The 27220-nt window shown below is 37.1% G+C and overlaps 1 long non-coding RNA gene across 2 annotated transcripts in view; it reads left to right on the forward strand.

Moving 5' to 3' along the window:
* LOC112989849 (uncharacterized) overlaps positions 1–27220 on the forward strand; it is a 60416-nt gene that overhangs the window by 2168 nt on the left and 31028 nt on the right. The window contains exon 2 of one of the 2 annotated variants that reach the window (XR_003260927.2): positions 1735–2340. This is a non-coding gene — a long non-coding RNA (uncharacterized LOC112989849). Of the gene's footprint in view, positions 1–1734; positions 2341–27220 lie in introns of those variants that run through there. The other variant, XR_010390169.1, reaches the window with a different exon arrangement.

Raw genomic sequence — 27220 nt, forward strand, 5'->3', positions numbered from 1 at the left:
TGATATAAAGTCGAGAGGACTTTCTGTGAAATGCGGGTCAATGTGCAATTGTTGCAGATGGGAGTGTCAGGATCGCAAAAGCACATCTGTGGTGGCTCTGCTGTTGCATCCTGTTTAAATTGGCCTGACTTTTAGTTCAGTCTTGGGTAATGACACCAGAGAACTTCTTATGCAGCAGGTCTGTCAGACTTGTAGGCAAAACAAACTTTCCAGTCTCCCTTGTAGCTCTCTAGTTCACTGTGATCATTAATCTGCACATCAGTAACCCAATAGTGAAATAACTCAATGATATAAATGGGCTCCAAATACATTTTTCTCTCAGAAATAAGAAACACACTTCTCAGTTCCAGTCAGGGCAGGCAAAGAAAATGTGTATTTTCCAGTGACATCGAACACTAAGGTGACATAATCAGTTTCAGTGGAAAAAAATCTAGTATCTCATATGTGTTCATCCCACCTTTCCCTGTTATAAAATAGGTCTATTCACCCTGATGGACAAGGTCCCTGAAGCTGAACATCTTTAGAGAAGAGGTTTAATAGAGAATATTATGCAAGCCAAAGGGATTAAAATGTGCAATTTTTTTTCTTGCTAAGATGCAGAAACAGAAAACTTCATTTTTCCTTTCTCTTTTCCTCACCCCTGCATTCAAGATAGATGACTCATGTGCTGCTTTTCTACTTTCCAAGTTGTTAATTTTGTAGATACTTGAATAATGGTGTTCCTCAATACTAATGCATCATTTTTTCTGTTGAGATTCTAGGCTTTTAGGAGTACTTTGCCTTATACAGAGAGGGAAATGTCAGTGCAGATGTTCTAATAATACATCAGCATGAGTCATAGAATCACAGAGTAATTTGGGTTGGAATGGACCTATCAGGAGGTTTCTAGTCCAGCCTGCTACACAAAGCAGGGTCAACACTGAATTCAGACGAGGTGGCTCAGGGCTTTATTCAGTCTGGTCTTGAGCGCCTCCAAGGATGAAGATCCCACAGCCTCTCTGGACAAATTCTCCCAATTAACCTCATAGTGATTTTTTGTTCGTTTACTCCAGTTGGAAAATCGCTGTATTTGTGTAAATCTATGGTAATTTCATAAAGACATAGAATTTCAGATTTCCAATTAAGATCTATTAAATTGGTAAGAAATTTTGAAGTTTGAAGATCAGGAAAACTGCCTCTCCAGAAGACCCTGGTGTTTTGCACGCCATTCATTTCATACATTCCCTCAATGAAGTTGTCTATTAATGACCTCAAGCCATCAGTGGCCAGAGACAGCTACTCTGAGTTGTCCAAAGAAATAAAAGCCTAATTCAGCCTGTTACTTACTTACTTTTGTTTATGAAGTCAGAAAAAGTCAGTGACAAGTAGAATAATATAAACTGGCTTATTTAAATTAAAATAGTGCCAGGGTCTGCAAAAGTCACTAGAAATAGATGGATGACTTTGCTCTTGAAATTACTGTAATCCTTTGGATGATATACGTTAATGAGCTCCCAATTTCTGAGAAAGTATTTATCTGCATCCTTAAACAGGAAAAGGTGGGCTTTAGTGTGAAAGCAGCCACCTTACTGTTTCTTGGAGTAATGAGATACACTAAAGTGCTGTTAAATCTTCATGACACTAATAAAATCAGACCAGAAAGAGGCTAAATGTTGAAGAAAAGCTTCAGTGTGGGATTCTGGGAACTTGCTGTTATCATTTTTGGTTATATGCCTTTTTCTTATATGCCTCCAGGTATTTGCTCTGTTGTTTCCAGTAGAAGAAAAAAATGTATCCATATTCCAATCAGCTAGACTCAAGCAAGCTCTGAGTGGGGAAGCATGTAGCTGTGTTAGCGTGAAGATAAGCCCAAGGTAGTGTATCTTGTCTCAGCTTGTCTGAAAATACCAAATGCACATCTACCTAAAAGAATCTCCAAGGCAACTTAACTTGACATTTTGGAACCGTTTTGTGTGGCTAGGACTGAAAGGCCACCACAAGCAGAGTTTTAAATGGCCCCAAACATTAGCTGAACAGTTCACAAAATAAATAACAAGGTATGATGGGACCATATTTTTTTGGTAATCAAATTGCATATTAGAGTTGGCACTAAAGAAAGAGACTGTATGTGTTGTATTTACTGGCTTTTCTCTTTTTGTTTCCATCTTTTACTGACACAAGGAAAACAATTTCAGATTACAACAGCAGCAATTCCAAACAACCTTAATGTAAGTTCTCTTTTCCCCAGAAATAACAGCCAGTGCTACTTTTCATACAGTATGGTGAGCTATCAAGACAGAGTTTTTTAAAAACGATCTTTCTTCAGTAAAGGGAATAGAAAATAAAAGCCTTTCTTCATTATTTGTTTATTTTTCTGTCTTTATTGAAACATGTAAAGGACTTTTAATACTACCTATTGTAATGGAAATAAGTCAGCCATAGCTTGGCATGAAAGCCTACACTTATTTAGTTAATATAAAATTTAAAAGGCTGTTATTAAAGACTTCTTCCTTTCCGAGCTGAACACATATTCCTTTTCTCATGCAATATCACATTCAAGTGAGGCATCTGGTCATAAGTCCTTGTATAAAACTGTGTCAAAAATGAGGTAGCCTTGAATACAGAGAGTGCAAAAAAACATGCTTGGAATTTGACCAGCTATTATTTAACTCTCTGTTTCCTTCTTAAAGCACACAGAGATAAATGTATAAGTTTGCTCCAAGCTTATATTTTTATAGGGTTTTTTTTTTGCTGTGTGATTAAAGCTTACACATACATGGTTTATGCATAATGCTATATGTAGGAATATATAAAAAGGAACCCCAGAAGAATTGTCCAGGCTGCCTGTCTACTGCTGCTCCAAAAGAGTTTAGTGATGTTTCAGTAGAATTCAAAGATGTGTATTTAAAACACTTCTTTTCTTTTGTCTTTTAATTATAAAGTATAATGAGTAAAAATCTATTTAAGACATCCACACAAGAAGAAAAAGAGTGATTCTATTCCTTGTACAGACTCTGGCAGTTGGAGTTCCTGTATCAGAAAAAGGAAATAGTTGTCCCTGCACACTGCATAGCCTCAGCAGCAAAATCTAATAATCTCTTTACTTCTTTTCAAATAAAGTTTGCAAAGTTTCTTTTAACAATGGTGCCTCTTGCCCATCTTTCCGTATGAAGCTATGTTCTGATTCCTTTTCTAAGTTTTGCCTCCAAGTGCTACATGCTTCAAGTTTTTGTTTGAATAAAGGCATTTTTGTTTTGGTAACAGAGTCTGCACCTTTAGGCATATTCTACCGCATAGGAGAAGAAACATTTAGCGGAAGCACCTTCTCGTTAGTATTAAGAGCTACATTTAAAGTAAAGTGTCCATCAGATTACCTTTCACACAATATGTTAAGGGGAAGAACTACATGCTACATTTCTTCACAGTTTTGAAAGTCAGTTCTCAGGTTACATGTCTAATGTTAAGGTGGTGTATTTCATATCTTAAAGCAATGCTTTCACCTGAAAGGTTGTTGACATAAAATATGCTTCTCTATAAGTTGAGCGCCTCTTTTTTACCTACAGGGGATCAGGTTCAGGACCAAGACCTTATTCTACATTATACCTTATATACTTAGTGTCTTTTTTTCATCAAATGCATCAATCTATAGTTGTTATGCAACTTTAACTTTATTCTAGGTCATTGCGCTGTATTTCAAGATTTTAAGCATGATGCTTTTGACTGAAATGAAGAGTCTGTATGTTGTTATACACTGCTGTCCTGGATTGACATGTTACTCTTTCTCCAAGCTGTCTGACACTCGATAGCCCATCAAACATGGTCTGGAAAGTGTAGTCTGGAGTTTTCCTCATCTTTTTCTGCCTCTTCTCCCTTGTGGAACAGTACCTATAGCTGTGTGAGAGAAATAAATAATTATAGGTAGCAAAATAGAGTGGAGAGAGGGTGGATTTTCTTCCGTCTGTGTTTTTTTTTTTTTTTTTCTTCAGAAGAATTAGTATGTAACAAGCAAGGAATCAAAATACTGCTTTTAAGAGGACAACATGAAAAGACAAACCCACAGGAACACTATTTTAGCTCTCCAAAGTTCTGAATATGTTTATTTGGCACTTACCAGAATTCATTATTTCCTTCTCATCTTGTTTTTTAATTCATATATTTTCTGCCTTGTTCCAAAAGTTATCAAAAATGTTCTGTTTTAATCAATTAAAGACTATCCAATATGGTACGTATTTATTACCTGTGAATCAGAGCTAATTCATCATGTAGGATTTAGTGACGTTATTCTTCTAACTTCACTATTGAAAGATTAAATGCCCAGTGCCTTTAGTGTTTGCATGCCAGATGTTTGGGACAGAAGAAAGAGGAGACATTCAAATCCATGCATATATTTCATTACATTCCTATTAGTATGTGGGATTTCTCAAAACATCAAAAATATGTTGACATGTTAAGTATTAACAGTTCTTTAGGGTAGTATCCATGCTGACTTTGCTGTTTCTGCAATTGTACCCTTTAAAGCAGAACTTTATCAATTTGTGGATAGTGGTACAGAACAGGTTCTATCAATTGGTTGAGAAGTAAATATATTCCTTAGGTGGAGCAACATAAATACCTCATGGGGAAATACACCACATAGTGGACAGTGGCTGGATGAAAAATGACTGCCAGCTAAAACCAGCACTGTTTGGCCTGGTTTGGAGCAGCAGACCCAAAGGAGACCATTCTGAAAGTGTTTAGTCAGCATAACAGATTGGTAAAACAAGGGTCTCAAGGCTTTATGTACCAAACTCCAGGACAGATCATGACGGATAATTACAGAGTCACTGCGGATAGTGTGCTGTAGGCTACTGTAAGCAGATGCTTACAGTTCAAGTATCCTTAATCAACTGCTTAGGTCTCTCCATGCAGCTATTCTAAGAATATTTCCTTTGCAGAGACACCTGTGTTCCTTGTCCATGATCCTTTTAGTTATAGTTACAGAAATGTATACTTTTGAGGTATCCCAGCAAACCAGCAAAACTACAATGGCACATGCCGTAACACTGGATGAGCAAGCTAAACATGTGAAGGCACTGAACTGAGCCTGTTGCATGATCTAATGGACATACAGGGGCAGTGATTTTGCAATGAGTAGTGTTTATCACTTATGTCTTTTTGGATCTTGACCCTGACATAGGGCTATTGTAATTTTGTGCTCTAAGTTCAGCAGCCCTCCTTGGGAACCTTCAGGAACGTGGCTCAAGTCCTGCTGAGTCCTCGTTATGCTCAAAATCTTGTTATAGTCAAAAAAAAAACAAATAAACCAGATATGTAAAGGCAAGAATTTTTGTTAGTATAATTAAAATTTAAACAGTATAAACTGAGAATTATTGTTAATCCAGATTTAATTATTACAGGAAAAGAAAGAAAAATAAAATTAAGGAAAGAATGCTATTAAAGAAAAAGTTTCTATAATAACAGTACAGTTAAAATTGTTATAAACACAATTCCTTGTATCTAACCTTTTTCTTTGGTGTTAAACTCACCTTTGCACTGCTCCTCTGGGTCCTAACGTAGATGGCCTCAGTCTGGTGGGGGCTATGGCAAGTTGTCTGCATCTGAGTCCTTTGCCAGGTGGAGTATGATGTCGATGGTTACTTCCTCCTCATTCTAGGATCTGCTTGGGGTCATTTTTACATGTCTGCTAAAGCGCTTGATGCCTTGCTTTTTTTTCATTGGTCTGTAAGTCCACATTACATCTGAATTTACTGTATCTGGATCATTTTAGAAATGTTGAATACTTGATTTTTGTCTTATAAGCTAGCCTTAAAACTAGTTTTGTCCAAATCTAGATTTCTTTAACTGACCACCGGTGAGTAGTTTATAGCCCTGATGTCTCCAGTGTTCGCCTGTGCCCTGTCCCTTACCATTCCAGGCCTGTATGGCATCCTGGGCCTCCGTTTTCAAGGCCTCTGCTCTCATACCCGGCCTGTATGTCTGCATTACGTTAGCCATAAATATCTCATTCTGTGCAGAATAACTACTTGCTGCTACTATCTATATGAAAACTGTTTTGGTACAATTCAAAGATAAGCAAAAGCAAAACAAATCAGGCCTAGCCACCTGGTAAGAAAAAACTGCTGTTACAGCTAAACATGCTAAGACAAAGATCTAGACAGCTCAAGATAAATTCACGCAAATCGAGGTTGACAAGCCTCAGTCCTGAGGCTTTGGAAACTCAGTAAAAAGCCTGTGGCTTTTTAGTGGCAGTGGCAGTACAGTCTTTACTGGACTACAGGGCAGCAGCCTATACCACTGCATCATTATTCCACTAATAACCATTGTGTAAATCAAAAATATAGGAGAAGGCAGTGATGTTACATGTCATTCAAATTCAGTTCCCCAAAAGATACTTTTTTGCCAAATGCTCGTAAGCTAGACAAGGCTGGCAAAGTTTCTTTTGTTAACAGTGTATTGATTTAGTACTCTCAGAACAAAATGTTTTAATTACAAAGAAAAATAAAAAGAGATAAAACTGCAAGAATAGCTTTGAGGCACAGATGACAAAGTTGCTGGGAAAATCTGATTGTCACAGTAGCAATCCTGTAAGTTTCCTTATTAACATGAATAATGTACTGTAACAAACTAGGCTTAGAAATGATAATGTTGCAGAAGGACCAAATACCACCGCTAACACAACTGCTATTATTACTAGAATTATGTATGTGTGTTACAGAAGCTTCAGGCATGGGTAAGAACCATATTTTGTTAGGTACTGTATAAACATATATGTCAAAGAGACTGCAAAATGGTTGCTTTATTTCATTTCACTTGGCGTCCTCCACATGGTGGAGGATTTTAATTCCATTTAGAGTAGGAGTACAGTGGAAGAAAAAGTGAATAAAGAGTACATGATGTCTCCTCCAGTAGTGCACTTTGTTAATTTTATTTCCCTTTTCTGGAAACGAAAAGAGAAAGAGCAAAAATTAAACTAAAAAAAAGAAGCCTTAAAAAGTCAGATAACTGCTTTCCTCTGCTTTTCCCACAGTGAGTTCTCAATGTTTCCTGAGATGTAAGTAGCCATTTACACCTCATCCATTTACTTACTTTATGCTTTTAATTTTTCTGTCTTAAAGAACTGAAGTAGCAAAACAATGGATAATTCACTTAGGATTCTGCTTTTAGTATTTGACCACTAGATGATGCTGTGACTCTTAACTGTATATGAAACTGTACAGTGTTGAGGTTTTGTTGTGATTCTTTCATTTTATAGAACTCCTTGGTGTTACTTTTCTTACATTAAATTGGTTTGAAAATTGGTGTTACTTTTCTTATGTGTTGTTACATGGTTTGTAGCTGTTACATTATATAGACTAGTTAGTTATACTCTATACAAATCCGTACAGATCACACATCTTAGCAGTAGGTCTTTCTATTAATAGTGAGAATATCACATGATTCTAGAAGCTGTATGTGCCACGGTGATATGTATAAATTCTCCATAGATGCAGATGTGGACTGCTTTGATAAAGACTTAGGGAAAAGAAGTGGAAGAGATGCTGAGAAAAGACATTTGTGATATATTTCATTCAGACATTTGTTTCTGTCAGTCTTATAGAATCAGTTAATATTGTGTCTTTAAATTCACATTTTTGGAATTTTGGAATGTTTGGAATGTTTCTAACTGCATCTAGAACTAGGGGCGGCAATATGTCTTTTTCTCAGCTCCTGCTATTGTAAGAAATCTTACTAATCTCCATAGATATCATTTCTGTTGCTATAAGTCATCTCCACTCTTTGACATATTTACTTGTGTATTAAAAAATGCAGTTATTTGATCCACATTCTGTTAGCTCTCTTGGCCAAGATCTCCATTAGATTTTCGAAGGTGACACCATTTTATTGATGTTCTTCTCAAAGCGATCTCAAAAGAACAGTATTCTTTCTTCACATGAACTAATTGTTTGCTCCATTTACCATTTTTATGAACTCATGCAAGTACTTTTTAATAATTTTTATGTGAATTCCTTTGTCCTTTAATGCAAAACATTAACTATAATAAGGTTAAAATAATGGTCAATGCATACATACTCAGCCATCCTTCTTCTATATAGGAGTGTGTTAAGGGTACAGCTCCTTTCAGTTGATCCCCACATAATGTGTGGGAATTACATATGCATGTAATACACTTTTACCAGTCTGTGAGATCTGGATCCTGTTTTCAATATGTAAGCAAGAAAATTACTGTCTTCTTTGAGAGACAGTAAGTAGTGTGTATAGCCTATCCTGCTTTCACTGAAATAAAATTTGCTAGATGGCTGTATTGCACTATAATGCCAGCTTGGCCATGACATTGTTATATACACAGCAGCCTCTGAGTTGAGGTGCAATTCAACATCCATTTTAGAAGTGAGTTTCCATGTAGCAGACTCATTTACAATCATACCGAAACTGAGCTCCTATAAGCATAACTCTTGTTTTGGAGTAGGTCTTTACTAATCTACTGTGAGATAGATTTACATGGATGAAGGACATCCAGAGTTACAGTAGTTGTTATGATAACAGGGTGTTAATCATTTTGCCTTCTGACAAAAACTTATTGGCACCTTGAAAGATACCTAAAATTCCCTTCAAAAAAAGAAAATTAGACTTACATAAGGAATGAATATATAAAGTAAAAATCCTTAAATGAAAACATCCTTCAGTGAAACATTTGCCATTAAAAATTCACTGCCACTAGAATGTTAGGGACCTCTCAGGTCTACAGAATATGTTTACACATCTTCAAAGTGCGTGCAGTAACAAATTCTAACAGGGATGACAACACCCAGAATCATAAGGACTCTCTTCAAGCTTAACTAGTGGCCAGTGTTAAGCTATCATAGACCCAGAGCAAAGGCTAAAAGCTAGTCATCTCTCTTCTTCCACCCACTGGCACAGGAGCATATGACCTGGCAATTTAGACCCTTGGTCCTCCAGTAGTCCCACTGATATCCAGGTACTGCATGAGGTATTTAATCAGTATTAGCAAAGATATCAGCATTTCACCTCACCATTTTTCCTCATTCCGTTTCTTTTTCAAACTTTTTAGATATCGAACCTCTCTTGCAATCTGTTCTTTCTGAAGCTTCTGAAGGATTTACCGGCTCTTACAACTATTAGTGTACAGCTATAATGATTAGAACTTTATACAAGAGGCTTTTTCACCAAAATTTCCATTTAAAAAGTCATACAATCTCTATTTGCCAAACCTTTAAAAGTCTTGGGTTGTACCTGTCTTCTATTTTGTGTATATGTGATATTAAAGTGGTGGCTTCTTACTTTCTTCCTTGTGCCTGAACTCTATTTTTAGGCACTAGCAGGTGTATTCCTCTGTGCTCTGGCAGAATCTCGTTCGTCAGAAAAAACTTCCCTGCTGCAAATAGAATTTTCTTTGATAGCTTACAAGAAAAGTCATCTGGAGATTTATTCATTTGAATTACAGCAGCTCACTTATCACTACAGCTTTGTGCAAATCGCCAGGAGGATGATGAATTTTGTAGGGGAACACAGTGGATTTCAACCTTTGTCATTTATTTATAGAAAAGCTCAGTCATTAATATTAGATGTGCAGAGCTACTTTATATATTGGTACTGTCAAAACTCAGCCTGAGATTGGAGTAAAGTCAAATTTAAGAGGAGGATCATCAGAGAGGAACTCACTATCCTAAGCCAAACTGTAAAACCTGAACACGATTCACTAGAGGTTAAATTGTTTCCAGTGCAGAGTGTCTAGACTAGTTCTTTTCCATCAGCACTGCTTCATTTAAGACCCTACTGTTCCCCCCTAGGTTCTTCTCCTTGTTGTACTCTAATTAGTGTTTCTGTCTGGAGTATGTTAATTATTCTGAGTCTACTGAATAAGAGCATGCATCTTTGGAAGGGTTTCAAGTGCACAGTCACTCCCATAAGTTTGCTTGCTTTTTCTGGCATTAACACACTCAGTGATTTTTATGTTTATAGGATGATATTCAAGTATTAATTCTCACCTTGAGACAAACATATTCTTTTCATTTCTTTTTCTTTTTATGCGCTAACTGGAAGAGCTGTGGGGTGACAAAACCTTTTAAACATTTAGAACAATATTTTCCTAGCACAACTTTGATAAAATCCCCACAGCGAAGCTTCTCGGTGCCGCCGTCCGCATGCTCTCAGAACGCTCTAGCAGAGGCCTTCTCAAGTGAAAAACATGCAGCTTTTCGTTTCTGTTCCTAGACCTTTTCTTCTATAAAGTGAATACTTTTCAAACTAGACTACCTCAGACCAAGAACATTCCCTTCACTTTCACTGAATCCCAATAATGGCAATAAATATATTACAAAATACTGCAATATTACAGTTTGCCAAACATTTCAACATGCATGGTGCTGAGCACTCCGCTCTACCTCGAGCAATGCACATTAAGCCCAAGCTGTAAGCGTGTTAACAGTCACATTAATTACTCGCTGGATTGAAGTGTCAGTTCTCAGCACAGTTCAGGTTTCAAACCCAATGGGCAGACTGCAATTTACAGTTTACTAAATATTAAAGCAGAGGGTGCTTATGTCCTGTGGCAAACTCCAGTCTAAGGATCCTCTGGAATTTCCTGCTCTTAGCTCCTTAACTTAGGAGGAGAAAGGGATATGCCGTCCTTCTTTGACTAAAGCAACCTCTGCGTCTGGTATAGGGAGGCAGAAAGGAAGAGAGGAGGTGGAACGGAAGGGAGCAAGGCACTGCTGAATACAGCCATGAGAGCATGGCAGTCAGAAGGTCACAGAAATAGCAAGTCTGGGGGTCTGAGCTTTAGTGGAAAGAGATTTGGAACTGTAAAGACACTGGCTGCTGTGGTTCGATTCCGGTTACATTCACAGAAACAGAATAGGTACTGAAGTAACACCTAGCGCTCTCATCAATCTCTTCACCTAGTGGAAACAAACTACATAGTCCCATGTTTACTAATCACTCGTGTCAGAAGATGCAAAGTTTGAAGTCATACATGCTAGGAAAAAGCAGTTATTTTCTTAACAAGAGGACTGACACTGTAACAAGAGTAACGTGGAGAAGATGCTTTTGTGCTCTCAGCCACTACAGATCTGTGCTGGTGCAAAGTCCCATGCTGTTCCAGTATGGCAGTAGTCACAATATTTTTACATATAACCATTTTCTTTGCAAATCATTTAGTCAATGTGGAATATAAATGCTCATGCTTAGCAAACAAGGCCTGCATGGGTTTGGTAAAATCTGCTGATAATATTCCCATATTTTGGCAACCGCCTGATGGAAGGAGTGAAGTTGCTGAGTGACAGATTTTCCTATTTACACTTCGCATAAGCTTTGGTTAGTGTAGGAAGCTTCTGGTCTGCTGTGACAGAAATGAATTTGTCAAATGCTACATTTAGTGCAGAACACGTTCTTCCAGCTCATTAGTCATTTCACAGTCTTGGCCTAGAAAAACCTTGTTGGCATTCTCCTTTCTGTTCCTTTAGCTTTTTATTTGTAATTTGTTGAAACAACTCAAGATTTACATGTAAATTTTAAAGGGAAGAGCTTTAAGTTTGTATTTCTAAAGCTCTTGTGTGAAACAGAGCTTGGCAGAGTTATGTTTTTTAAAGTGACAATCTTTTTTTTTTCTTAGATGCAAGGATATACTGAATTTACCTTCTAACCTCCAATATTTTCTCTCACTGTTCATTTATTCTGTAAAATGCTTCTGATCTGTCTTGTGAGAATATGACTTTTACTGATTTCTTTATGTACATATGAACTCATGGATCTTTGTTTTCATCAGGACAGTCATGAAATAGTTCTGCTGAAGATCACTGATGCTGATTTACGGGTGGAATGGGGGAGCTGGGGAAAGGGAAAGATCCAGAGCCAGGAGGCCTATTGAGAGCTGAGAATAGAAGTATGAAAGGAGGGGCAAGGAGAAAAGAAACAACTGGAAGGCTGAAGAGAGAAAAAAAAGGTAGGAAATCAAACAAGGAAAGGTAGAGATAAAAATTAAGATCATCCATCACTGCATAATGAGAAAGTGTACCCCAGGCTACAGACAAGCTGCATGGAAGTAAGAGTGGGCAAGTCCTTTGTTCTTGAAAGAGGAAATGTGGTGACTGTGTGAAGAGTAAGGTTGATTGATGGACGTGAATAGTTGAGACTCAATACAAAAACAGAAAGATTGATAGAGGCTAGAGAGATTATGGGTAGTCAGCCTGCCTGCCTTCTGCATGTCCTTTCATGAACTGCTGGTCAACTCTGCACATTTATCACATGTGAAGTTTCAGAAAGAAATTCCATGAAGGGAAAACTTCACAAAATGCAGTAATTCCCCTTTTCACATGTTAACGTCTATTTTTTCTGGTAAGTACTGTTGAAGAGGGAAGTTGAAGAGGCATGGTAAGGGAGGAAGGAGTGGGAAAAAAAGGTCTTCCATTTTCTTTTTATGTGACTTTCACTCAGATAGAATCTTTCCCTTGCTTTTGTTTCTATAGTCTTGTAATAAGCTGTATCAGCTTTCTTTTTAATTGTTACTTCTTTCATCCATTTAATTGTGAGGTAGCTTATTTCTCTAAAATGACACAGGGATTGTCCTGTTTTTAATACTCCTTATAGTGATTTATGCCACTTCCTCATCTTAGATACTTAAGAGATGCATATATCCTAAATTTTCTATAGCATTTTCTTCTTTTCCTTCTCCTAAATCTTCCTTATAGTGAATCTACTCTCTATTAAATATCTTTATTTTGTGATTTAAGAAACAGATTATTAGGCTTTTTGTTTTGATTTGTGTCAAACTATGTCATCTAAGAGCTCACCTGGTTAATGCTTTCAGTGATCATTAGTGAATAGGTGCATGTTGCTAAATTCTTCAAGGTCCTTAATATATTTGGTATCCTCTCAAGAGCAATCACCAACATTGTATGTGCAAATTAGTCTTTTAAATGGATGGAAGGTCTGAGAGCTATTATATCTTCTTTTTGTTTGGTGTCTGCAATGATTACAAATGCTAGTTATACATCTTGGAGGCTATCTTGAGCCTTAAACTGAACCTCTTTAATCATTTATTGTGAGATAAATGGGTCATTTACCACAGTAAAATACATGTCTCTTTACATTCTTAAATGCAGTACTAGTCTGTCTCCCTAAATGCACCCAGTGGAGGTAAGAACATGTAGCATTAAGGAACAGTCTGTACTGACTCCAGTTTTTCAGCAGGGTCATGTCATCTGCATAAATTGAAGAGGCATTGGGCAAGCAGCTTTAAAATGATCTGTCTTCTGTGCAAGGGATATTTTTCTGAATCAGAAGATATTTTCTACTTGAATAAACAAATCAGCATGTTCAAGGATTTCAAGGATACCTGAAGTGGGCCAACTCAAGAAGTTTGCAATTTGGAGTAGGGAAGTAGAACTGGTATTGTAATATTTGGTTATATAATATGTCTATAGTTGAATGCTGTAAAAGTAACTCTTTTGCTCCTTAATGATCATAGATTCAAAAATAGTCTAGCTTTTCGTTAATTATGGGATACGTCAGGTCTCCTTGAAGATTATTGTATTTGGTTAAAAAAAATCTATATTTTAAATTTCAAGCCACATTCCTGATGAGAAAAATTAATTTAAACTGACATAGCACAGCCAAGCTCCTGAGTCATGCATCTGCTGTCAAGGAGTAAACTTATTTTCTTTTCCTGATTTTTTATAGAATCTTGTGACATCAAAGGGAAATCTCTATTCAAAAATTCTGTTGCAAAAAGCTGTGATACCTCCAGGAAAACATGTTCCACTTCCCAAACTGACTTTGATAACTAAAAAGCTAAAGTGACCTTGACATTTGTAAATCTTTTAAAATGTACCATCTACCCTCAGGATATGAAATTCCATTTTAGAACTAATGTTTACATTAGGAACTAATAGGTACCACTGTAGCCAATTTAAAATGAATTTAGTGTGCAGCAAAAATGCTTCAAAGTATCCTAAAAAATGGAGCACATATCAAATGTCACTGAAATGGAGATGATATTAGTAACAAACTGCATACAAGGGCAAGTTTTAGTCATCTATTTTCTTTTGTGTCTTCTGTGACTACAATACAAGCATATCATTAAAAGCTGGATACTTACAGTATTCTTACTCAAGCAAAACTCCCACTGAAGTCAAATGATGGCTGTGGAACTGGATCTGAAATGTGTAAATCTAGGGCAAATTTTTCTTAATGTGGTTTGAATCTGTATCATAAAACCGGAGGACTTAATTCTAATATATAGTCCTTAGAAGATAAAAGATTGTGACAAGTCATGGCACAATCAGCTCCCTAAAGTCATCACCCAGCCATCTGGCATGGGCCACAGCCAAGTTCTTCCAGAAACTAAGAACTGCCAAAAATCCCAGATGGCCTCCCTAGGGAAATAGAAGGCACTTTGACTTTACGTCCTATGTATTTGACAAATAGGAACCAAAAACAAAACCAAAACAAAACCTTCATCCAGATCCTTGAACACAGAGCATTCCACCCTACACAAGAGGATAAACTGTGATGCTACCGCTTGTGTCTGATGGCTCGTAGCTCTGTTACGAATTGAAATGAAGAGCGCTAAAGGTGTGTGACTAAAAGCACCTCAGCCAGCCACTCTAATTCAAAAATCTTGTTAAATAAATTATTTCAGAGCCAGGAATAGGACTAAGGCCAGTTTAGAATTGAAAAGTGTTGAAAGCCTTAAGACTTTTTCTCCAAGCCTCTGGGACCTCCCTGCAGAGATTCAGCCCAGCTGGCTGAATGGATGAAGAAGACCCTGCAATACAGTGCAAACATACCCAAGCTTTCTTTAAACCAGCACACTCTTCACAGTGTAAAGTTCAACACAGCTTGTGTAAGATTCCCAAAGAGCAAGATGAATTAGCCTATGTCAAGTTCTGTGCTTCTGAGAGCAAACCGCTACCAGTTCCCAAGCTGGTTAGCCTAATGGTAGCTCAGGTTCACCTCAGGTACACCATTGACACTTGCTGTAACTGCACTATAGCTGCAACTCAGATGTCACTTCAAGTGGTGCTACAGCACTCTCCTAACAAATGCTTTTCTGAGTGGTTGTGAGAGCCGGAGGTAAACTATACTGTGTGCAGATTAACAAACTGTGAAAACTAGCATTTGAATCCTACTTGGAAATCTCTTATAATCCACCTCTTTCTTTATTTAAATTATTTTTGAAAACCTACAAAGTCACCATACATTTTTGATTTTGTGAGTGAAATATTCTACAGAAATCAGTGACACAACACTGCCAGAGGAGAAATATAAACTTCCTAGGCAATCCAAAGCAGAGTAAAGTAAAAGATATAGCAAGCAGTTCCCATGTAATTCTGGAAGTACTCTGGAGTAATTTTGATTATTGTTTTGGCAGGTAGGCAAGAAAGGGTTATAGTGTCATTACTGGCATAAGCTAACTTGTGCTGCTGTCAGAAGTGGCAGTCCCTCCACCGTTGACCATGTTCTGCTGTCTCCCCTGTGTTGGCAGACTGCTGATATGGCCCTACCACCAGGCTTGCTGATCTGGCTGAAAGCTAACCCAACAGCAACAGAATTGTTTCGCTTTAGACATCTGCCTGAGATGCTTCTGCTACAAAAAGAGATTACCTGTCCAAGGACAGATGCAGACTCCTCCAATGAGTAATGCAGACCACTTTTAAGTTAGTAACATCCCTACATTGACTCTAGGGATTGTTAAATTAGACTTCGCAACTAATGCCTCAAATAGCTAACTATGAATGCTAACGTTTATGTTCATTTTTGACTATGTTGTTTGCAAACAAAGTGCCTAAGTGAGGTGCCTGCATGTTAAAAAGCAGAAATAGCTGTTCTAAGGTAAGAGTATTCCATGCTAATGTCATTTGTTCCTTGGTAGTTGTTTCAGTTTTCCATCAAAGTTGAACAGACAAATCATATGCCATACGCACGCTGTAAAGGAAAACGGGTGCCTCAGTTTCCACTCATGAAAACGGATGAGTCTTTGGTTGTGGAGCATTAATTGATAGAAATAACAGGTCACTGTGTGTCAGAACTCTAAATGATGAATGGCTTTGAGAGAAATAATGGGATAACTATGGACAGGCGCACAGAAGATATGAAAAATAAAGTATTTTCTTGACAGTTCTTAAGTTTTCTACAATCCATTTAAGCCTTTTTTGAACAAGTGTTGTGACATGATATGTTTGTGAGGTTTTTTTGTTTTTTGTTTGTTTTTTTTTACTTTGGGTAGACCATAGGAATAGCAAACTAAAAGTTTCTGTAACAGTTTTATCAAAAAGTTTTCTATTCAAAATTCAATTCTTGTTTTTTCTTAAACATTCATAAAGGTCATATTGCAGCATGCTGAATCAACTATAAATATTTCCTGTGAGTTTGATTTTATTTCCAAAGTTGCTGACCTGACTTCTATGTGTGATTTTGTTTTGGATAACCATCTGGGAGACATCTGTTAAACTGTAATCTCTCCCAGACAGTGAACATGTTCTACAGTATGAATGTAAAATGCTGAGTAACCTTCCAGCACAATACAAGTGTTCTTTAATAAATAGCAAACAGTAAATAATAAAACTGACCAAAATGTTGCTTGGATTCTGTCCATAACTGTGAATAAGAAGTACTTATGAACTTGGTGACCTTGTATTTGATTAAAATTCATCAATAGTTCAGCATTTTTGTTCAATATCTGTCTGACTTTCATATATCACTATATCCTTAGAAAAACCTAGTTTGTCTTAGAAAAACCTTGTTTGTAACTTCATGTTACAAACTGAGTTGTCCCATTGCCTTCAGCTATCCCAGTAGGATTTAAGAAGTTCATAATAATTCAGAAGGTGACTATACTGGTGTTACTGTATATATTCAGATGTGTTTGCAGGATTTTCAACCATATTATTACAAGCTATATTACTTTCACTTTTTAAAAGAGTTGTGGGTTTTTTTCTCTCTTAGAGCAATGCATACACAATATAAGCAAAAAAAACCCTCAGTGGAGAGGGAGGCTCCACATCCATAAATGTTGAGTTTATCTGTAGTGTTTCAGAAACTCTCCAGGAAAGACAAAGTCTCTGTTAGCTATGTTTTCATTTTAAGCCAGCCCTCTGTGTAGTCGAACTCGTGCCTTCCCATTAAGAATCCACTAATTTGGCTTGTTTTATTCTAGCATTATAAAAATGAACTAGTTAGAAAAAAGTATAAAAAACTGCACAAATTATCTCACTATACTGCAAACATTGTAAGGCTTAGAATAAGCTGTATCTTTTCAATTAAAACAGTGTGTTTTTAATTAAGGAAATGTATCTTTTCCTTTAGAAGTATACGGTCATGACATCTTTTATGACATTAGCTAGTCAGTAAGAGCTTTATCTTCATCATTAACAGGGCATAATACATATGTCTTTTCACATTTAATTCCTTCACTGTTGAAGAAGAGTAATTCCCGGTGAACATCACTGGACTAGAGTAATTCCCTGGTGTATTATACTGTAAAATAAATCTGTCGCTATTACTTAACATTGTAATTCTATGCCACAGAAGCAATGGACTTGCTAACTATAGATGATACTACTGAACACTTGAACATTTTTTTTAATATGTATAATATGTCATGCTCACTTGGCTTACTAAGTATACTAGGAAATGAATTACAGGAGTATATCTTTTTAGTAATTGTGCTTGTGTATAATTATGTTTAAATAAGGGTAAATCAACAATTAAATCAACACCTTTCAAATAGCTTGGTATATAAAAATACTTCTCTTTTTATTACTTACAGTAAGTACACTGCAAAACCATTCATTGATGAAAGAAATAAGTCATCCCTCCAAAGAAGCTTAAAAGTCAGTGAAGGAAAAATGGTGTAGTTCCCTCTTATTTTAGAGACTGAGAGCTGACATTGCAAGCAGTTAGAGAAAGCAGCAATTTAGAAAATATTATGTCTCATGTTGGTGATGTGTTCCTAGGAAACACAAGGGAACAGACTTAATTTGATTTCACGTTTCTTTATCATTTCTTCTGCGTCCTGGTTACTATTTACTTAGAAAGTGTGAGGACAAGTATGATACTGGCAGGATGGGAGCTCAGAGAGACCCAGCACTGAAATATCCTGACCGCACACTAGACTGCCTGTGCTGCCAGGATTTGCTCAATTATCTTGGACAGCTGTGTTCTCCATAGTCACTAAATCATGCTAAGCCATTCTCTTGTACAGTCTCCAGTACAGTCTCTACTTTTATAATGTGACTTAAAATCATTCTCATAAAACAGCCTCTGTTCACATGCTTCAGAAGAATCATGCTACAGCTGACATGTTGCCAGAACTAAAGCCTGTAATAGGCTTCATCCCACTTTAATATAGGACTGAATCATCTCTGAAGTTTGCTGCTTTTGCATCAAAAATACAATCAAATAATGTATTCTAATCCATCCAGGAAAAGAGCTGGTTTTCCCTTCCTTTATGCTGCAGGCATCCAGAAGTGACAGGATATTGGGTCTGTGGCCTTGTCTAAACTAACGTTGCATGTAAAAATTGAGAAAGGCATCAGGAAGCAGTTATCTGAGTGAAACCAGACATATCACATGTCATTTTCTAAAACGTAACATCAGCTAAAAAGTCTACTAAGAAAGTTGCATCGTGCTGGTGCTTGTCTTTTTCTGACTAGGTCACAGCAACTGCAAATAAGGATCATCCATCAATGCCAACACAGTTTAAGCCAGTTGGCACTGGGATAAGTTTCTATGTAAGATGCAAGACAGCAGGGATTCAGTACCTTACAAATATAAGGCAGGTACATTTAAAACAAGGTGCAGTAAGTTTATGGCAGGAACACTTACCTAAATGTGAGAAAAAATTCATGAGGCAGGTAGCAAAGTCTGGTGATAATTTTTATCTTTCCTACGTATAACCTTAAAAATACCTCTGACCTGTAAAGTCTATTCATATCCAGTGCTTTCTTATTGGACTTTATCTTCTTATTGGACTTTATCTTCTCTGGCTTGCTTACCATGCATGTTGTCTGAAACTGAGCCACAGTCCTATCAGAACGGCATAGATGTAGAGGACCATTTAGAGACTGCAGGACTGAAGTTGCTGGGCCTTATCCACTGTCTGTTGAAATACATAAGGTTCCTTCCATTAATCTTAATGAGTTTTGGAAAAGTTGTGTATATAATAAATCTGCTGAGGCAAGACCTTCTTTTACACTATGTTTCTGCAGGATCTGTCCCAATCAGTTACAGTTTGCAGTATTACTTTGAGACAAGTAAAAATTATCATTTAAAGGAAGCTTAAATTCCAAGCTGAGAATATTGAATATTCACAGTTGTGTGAATTTTGATCCCTAGATCCAGATCAGTGTGAATAAGCTGAATGAAACTTTGGGCAAGTCCTGAAAAAAGATTTTATTTATTATAAAAAACTACCATTTTCTAACAAAACATCAGTTTATCTTTAATAAATTTACGCATGTACAGTATGGTTGCTTCTCTAATGGGCATGTGTGTGTAACTTGTGTTTGGTTCAGAATATAATATGTAATTTTACTCTGGAAAGTTACTTTTACTGCTGTTCACCATTTAAGCCAACAGCTGATGGAAAATGAAATCAATTCTCTTCTGAATTACCCATCCTCAGTATAACTGATAAAAAAGCCTGATCTGTTTAATAGTATTTTAATACTGTTTGAATGAATATCATTGACCCTTATTTAAAACTGTTCTACCATTGAAAATGACTGTCTTGCATGGAAGAAACGGAGAATATATTCTGATTTCAGAACCTAGTTGTTGGTGGTAATGCAGATCCAGAAAGAATTCCAATTAGGATGAATTTGGAGGGTTTGGAAACAAGCAAGTCAGGTCTGTGTTACTTGGAAACTAACCAACATTGATATGCGTATCCTAGGATATAGTAAAGCCATGCCAATTTTAGGAGGATTAGACTGTAATAAATTTGCTGGGAAAAGTTAAAATGAAAAGTACAACATTTTTATTCCTCATAATGAATGAAACTTTTTATATCCTGATTTGATGCTACAAAAAATCACTGATAAGGAGGTCACTCAAGGTCAAAAAATTCAAAGATGATTTTCTTATTCTGTGGTCTATGAGCCTCTCATTTTTGGATCAGAAAAGGCCAGGTCTGACAGCTTGTCAGTCCAAATAGTCTAGGTAAAGAAATTTAATTTCTCTTAATTTCTTTTTTGTCATTTTGACAGAAAAGGTGATTTTCTGTTGTTCTCAAAGTCCAACTCTGCTTGGTTGCATAGCATAAAATGTGAGGGTTATCACACTTTTCGTGACAGGGTTGATTGTTCTCTGGCTATTACACATATGTGATCTGACAGTAAGAAGGAGTTAGAATATACACATTATAACATACATTACTGTATGTCTCTCTAAAAGAAGAGAGAGGTCATATCAAGAAATAATGGTTATTTCTTTGTCAAGACAAAATGGGCACAGATAAATGTCTGTATGGTACGTATCCAGATGATTGCAGATATGCTGATGTTCTCCTCAAATGCATCATTGTACATATGCTAGGCTATCTTTTCTCTCTTAAAATTTTATTCCTCAGTTTTAACTGCCTAAGCTTTGAGATTTGTGAATATGCGTGAAAAGAGAACAATCGGACATGAATCATCTGTATGAGTAACTCATGTATGTCCTTGTCAAAGAATATATCACAGATAGAGACTGATAACGAGCCTAACTGAAAGAGTGAAGTCAAACAGAAATAATGCAGGATTCTGCAGTGAGTATGCCACAGACAGGAGTACTGTTAATTGAGAAAGATACTGGGAAATCTTTTTAAAACCAGACCACCCTGCTGTGGCCTTCTCTTCCCACTTGCTGTGCCCTCCTCCCCTTTGGACCTTCTGCTCCTTGCTGCCTGCTTCCGAAACTGGTGCTGCTGCATCTGTGCCCACCTCCACCCCCTCCTTCTGCGAGCAGCCAGCTCCCCAGCTCCACCGTGCTCTCGCTGCCACGCCAGATCCCACGCTAAGAAGCCTGCTACCTTCAAAGAGGCCAGGACTGTTCTCTCAAAAATTACAATATAGTCTAACCAAATATTTACATAGTAATATAAAATCCTAGTGGAAAAAAGACCCTGGCAGTTTTTACCACCAGGCAGGTAAAGTAAGCATTTTGTTACTAACCTTGATTGACTGTAGCTCCTCTCAAATTTTACAGCAGAACTGCTAATGCATTTTAATTATTCGGGGACACAAATTTTTTTGGTAGGGAGGACAAAACCTAAAAATGTACTGAACTATGAAAAGAAGAAAGAAGCAGGATAGGACTGGTATGGCTTTTAAGATTTGCAGTGGCCATTTATGCTTGTAATCAGCTAAATGGAAAGATAAACATTCTGATTAACCTTAAGTTACCATTAAACTGTAGTGCTGAAATGCACCGATACCAAGGAACAATACAGTTAGAAATAAATAAATAAGAGGTTTAAATCATGGGGATGAAAATTAAAGCATAATCTATTATATAAACCTGTCCATTTAGGATATCATATTGCATTTCAGCTCCACTACTGGGCTTTTATTAACATCTACTGTTGCTTTGATGGGGTAGGCTGATAGTATAACTGTTCGGATTCTGCAACATAAAATACTACACATTCCTCACCTATTTTTTCCTTCCCCCGATAGTAAGCAATTTCCTAATGTAGATCCCAGTGTCGCATGCTAATAGTCACCTCTGCAGCACTGCAAAACGTAATCTAGTGAAAAGGATTTGTTAAGTATATGCTGTATCCTATTCTAGATGAGGACAATGGAAATCTCTTATTCTGGGGTGGTTTACCCCCATCATGACAGAATTCGAAGCAAGACTTTTCCATTTCTGCCAATAGAGGCAATGGATTGAAGGAGTGAGATGTTATGTCAGGACAGCCTGAGAATATTAACAGCTGACCGATGGGGACTTTAATCTGTCCCTCTTCTGCTTGTGCGGAAGGGCTGTGTTCATCATTATATGGAATAGCTGTGGCGAATGCAGAAATAGACCCTAACATCCCTGCATCCAAGCCCAGTAACAACACTCCTCTTACAAACCCTTGCCCAATTCTCCATCTGTGCTGTGCACTGAGAAAGAGCGCGCTACAGGAAGAGGAACTATAGAATAAATACTATGACATATCTATCCTGTACTCCAGGACCAATCTAGCCAGTACAGCACAGAGCTCAGCATGAGCGAAATGATTTTGTCAATAACTGTTTGGCTTTCCCAAGTAGGCTACAAGTAAAGCAAAAGCACAGATCTCTACCACGTGATGGAAGTGATAGACTGATACTGTTATGGCAGATGAACCACTTTTTGGCAAATAGAGCACTTACTTGTCAGAGAGTTAAACTGCTATTTGGAAATGAGGTGGATTGCTTAGAGTTGGGATACTTGGACTATAATCCTGATTCCAGAAGACATATACTCCTTAAGATTACAGTCATCACACATAGGCATATGGATGTACCATATTCATTTTGAAAAGCTGATGCAATTGTGGGTTGGCTACTTTGGAGAGCAGTTTCTTTTCCCAGCTGTGTCACTGCTGGATGTTAGTTTGCAATAACTTATATTAACAGCTAAAAATGTTGAGTGAAGGAATGTTAAAGAAATTTAGGAATGAAAAGATGCTGGCCTAGCAGTTAAACAGAGGTTACTGGGCATTAAGAGATTTAACGCGTGGTTCTCAGGTAAGCAGAATAAGTGGATTTAAGCTAGGTCTCTATTACATCTGTCATTCAGGGCTTTCTCAAAATAGGGACAGTTGTGCCAATATTACCATTTAGACTAGTACGTTGGTACCCCTAAGGTGGACCCTTCATAGACATTTCCTATAGTAGTGTTAAATGGTATCCTGATGATTCTGTCATGTAACTCACTGAAGTATATTACATGCAAGCCAAAAAGCTGCAGGGCCTATGAGATGTTGGTACATATTGGAGCATATTTCTACTAGCGTTTGTACCACCAGCACAAACAGGACTCTGAGACCCAGGCAATGCAAGGGATCTCTTTTAAGGCTAGGACGAGTCACTGAAGCTGTTATGATATGTTGCCTGTAATTTGGCACAGGCTGGGTGATGCGTTTGTGAAACAATGTGTTTCATTAATCAGAAATGCTTTGGCATTTCAATGAGTTACTGTCTTTGCCAGTTTTCCCAGTTTTGAAATAGAATACACTATGTTCTTTCTTCTGTGTGCCAACATACCATAAGAGCTGTTTCAGAACAGCTTATAACTGTGTGTCAATACAATATGATTTCTTTTCAGGAAGTAATTTGGAAGATGCCCCTCCATGTAGTACCAGTTAAAGCCTGAGTGCCAAGAGATGCTGACCTCTGCATTTCCTGTGAGATTTTGATAGGAGCTCAAGAAGTATGTTGGCTGTGCAAGCCAGCCCTAAGTAATATGCTTGATAAATCAGGCAAGCAAAATTTATGCCAGTTGCAGTAGCTGTCATTTATATCCAAAGTCTATATTAAATTTGGCTGGCTGGCTGTGGATGGATTTATATAGATAAACTTTTCTCATTATTGGCAAATGAGATTTCCCTTTCTTCCATATGCAAGATCACATCACATTGGAAGTATGCTTAGAATTAGACCTATTTTTTCCAATCAAATATATTGTCTGTATTTGTTATTGCTTATATAACTTCAGGCATCACCAAACAAAAAATGACCAAGGATTTTAGCCCTTGGCCTGATTTGCATCCAGAAAACTTGTATTTCCTCATTTTTCTTGGCAAAAACTTCTTATTAGGCTGGAAAATTATAAAAACTGTATTTTTAGGACTTTCTTCGTCTACTTAAGATATTACAGAAAAACTAACAAATATTTTGGAAAATGTAAATGCAATCTCGAAATTGCATTTTGGAAAGCTACCAGTGGCAGCTATTGGCAAAGCAGAATGTGCAAAAAGGGGAAAATAAAAGCAAAACACAGAAGGTGAATTGATGTGTATGCAAGGAGATCACAAGCCAGCTATGAGCCAACAGCAAGTTTTAATTTTAATCAGGTCTGTTTACTCAACAGGATCATCATGCTTATAAAAGCTTCGTAGTTGTTATATGGAAAAAAAAAGAAAGTAGTCATTGTGCATATTGGGGTATGAATTCTCAGCCCTGACATTTCCTCTGCAGTGCATAGCAAGTGGGAAGTAACGTGGAGGAGCCCATTAGGCTTCCCTGTTAATAGTTTGCTTGAAGGGGGGCTAATCGAGTCCATACCACCAAGATATGCCAGTCAGAATGAGGAAGTAAAGAGCGTGATACAGCTACAAGGCCGAGTTGGTCTACTATTTAATTATAGACAATTTAATAAAACCAGCAGAGAATGTGCAGAAGGGAAAATGTGTCCACCAAAATTTTTAGACTGCTCTACTGTTTAAACTAAATATCTCAGACTATGAAAACACCAGGAAATGGTATGAAGGAGGGTTCTCTCTGAGGAATAGCTTGCATCATGAGTGGCAGACTGTGGATTATCGTTATCACCTACATCTATGTATCCTACTTAGGTACTTACTTTAGGAGCTTGGGCCTCTTTGTATACAATGAAATAAAGTTACATTTACAGGACAAATGAGAGTTTCACTACAGAGGGAAACTAACTTCTGAAACAGCGCCTAAGTAAAGTGCTGATATGAATATGCCTGGTGTTGAGCACATTGACCACAGACAGAGGTCTCTTCCATGTAAAATTGGAAGCAATGAATTTCAACAGGATCTCTGAGTAGCCAATTGTACACACGTGTTGCAGACCTCCTCTGAGATGGTGCATGATAAAACACTTTTCTCGTGCAGCCCTTAAGGGTCTCCCACAGTACAGTTTGTCCTGTGTGGAAGTAGAAATCTGGAGAGCATTTTCACCCTGCTGAAGTGGTACAACAGACTCATATACCTGGTTTTAACTATCCAACTCTGTCGTGTTATAGTCTGAGATTTAAAAAGTAGAGCTCAAGATTACATTTTTCAGAAAATGTAAATCCAAAAAAAAATCCTCTTCAGCACATCCCTGCTCTAGAAGAGGTCCTATAGCAAATCCATAGAAAAGAAAGTAGCCATCTTTGTTGTCTGTATTTTCCCACAAAATTTGTTTCTATGGTTATAAAACCACATTATTTAGAATTTGTTTTATGAATTTAAATGCTCTCCTAAGGCTTGGCTTTGCAACTCTGACATTGAATGGCACTTTACTGCAACTTAAGATCTATTCTCCCCCATGTTTTATAAATGTTTCAGTATCTGGAACTTAGAAAACATCTTGGTTGTAGAAGTAAAAGAAAAGCTTATATGATTATCTCAGTTAGTTTGATCTTTCCAAGGCTGTAGAACTTCTTGCAAATATTTTGAAAGCAAAACATCTTTTGTACCAGTTTGAGTATCCTGAGATCTAAACTTGGTGGCTAGGTCCTATGTGTACATTCAGCTTCAGATATTTTTCCTCAGATATGTTCACCTTACCCAAAAAGTCTCAAGCTTACAGTGCTACAGACTCTTAAATAGCTGAAATATTTGTGATGAAATATTTTTTGTCATTAAAATAAGTTCCAAAATGCAACCTTGATGAAGCATAATTTTTCTTTAAACTAACTGATTTTAAAAAGTCTGGCTTGTGCCAGACATGATTGGTATAGCAAAAGAGCAACTAGAAGAGTTGCATCTGACTTAGCGTAAACAGAATCCACAATTTAGTTGTAACAAGCCTTGAAATGGTCACATACACTCTTTGCTACAGCTCCTTGGAGACATGGTTAAGGCTTATTGTCTTCCAACACCATGACTGAATTTCACATTCTGGAAAACAAACATTTAGGATTCTGTCTGTGTTCCAGGTTGCCAGGTCCAGTCTATAGAAAACAGAAATGTTCCCACCCTACTCTCCTTTACAATTATTTAAGCTCCCAACAACAAGAAGATTCAGTTTTAATAAAAGACTAGTATAAATATGGGTAAATTAAGTTTCAGCTGATTTCTAATGGAATTAAATAACTTGAGAAATGTGTCTAAAGTAAATTAACTTTCCTCCCTGGCAGATATAAGGCATTATTTTAGAAACTTGATTATCAGGGCTTCTGTGAAACACAATTTTACTTCAGATATGCAAAAGTGCTGACTGGGAAAGTAGGTCTTCCTGTGTTTTCTTCTCAGTCTACCATATGATGAAGAACTGACAGACCTGTTGCTATCACTGGTCTTTGATAATCTTTTTCATGTTTTATCCAAGCTGACATATTCTGCTTTAAAGCTGGTTTAAAAAAATAATAAATCTAGAACATCGAGTCAAGGAGATACATGCATTTGACAGGGAAATAAGAGATTTGTTTCTTCCACTATCATCAGTTGTGATGGGAGAAGACAATACCTTCTGCAAAGTTGTTTAAGGTTTCATCTGAAAGACCCACCATGAGAACTCTGCGCATTGTTTAATGTGCTGGCAGATACTGAAGCGAACCCATTCTGTTAGATTTAAATCCAAAATAGTTTCAGTATTCAACATATTCTTAGAATGGACATCTTCATCAGACAACCCTGACATATCCTTAAAACAAAATGTGTGATTTTAGAGTAGATGAGTATTGTAATGCTTTTCACTTATTATTTACCAGTAGTAGTCTCATCTATACAACCACTGTATTATATTATATTGTATTTTATAAATATATATGTATGATATTATTGCATTATATTATACTGCTTTGTGTAATATATGCTCTGTATTGATTTCCTGGATTAGTCTGGAACAATCTGACCATTCTTACATTTTTGCTTCCAAATGGTCCTTGGTCTTTTTTAAAACACTGATTTCTCTTTGTTTCTTTTGTCTCTTGGGCATTTCCTCTGCTGAAAGAGATGGCTTTGTTCATCTGATTAAGTAGCTAAAGAGGTGCACAGGAAACCTATTTATTCCTGCAGCTCTAATTGGAAAGCTTATAGTCATCTCTCTGTTCAGAATGTCTTGCTGTGTTTGGAGCCAGAGCTTCCTGCCCACCTATACCCTTGTATCCAAACAGGGCAAGTCTTGTGGTCTTGATTTGACCATTGGAAGTTCTTGTTTTAGGAGCACTAGGAAGATAGAATATATCCTTCAGGAACTCTGCATTTTTTTTGCCTTCAGCTGATGGCTAGGATGGCTATAAAGAAGTTGTATCTCGGCAAATTCCTAAGGGAGAACATTCATCAATATGGAACGGGGATCTGACTTCTCA

Source organism: Dromaius novaehollandiae, chromosome 8, assembly GCF_036370855.1.
Source record: "Dromaius novaehollandiae isolate bDroNov1 chromosome 8, bDroNov1.hap1, whole genome shotgun sequence".
NCBI classification, from domain to species: Eukaryota; Metazoa; Chordata; class Aves; order Casuariiformes; family Dromaiidae; genus Dromaius; species Dromaius novaehollandiae.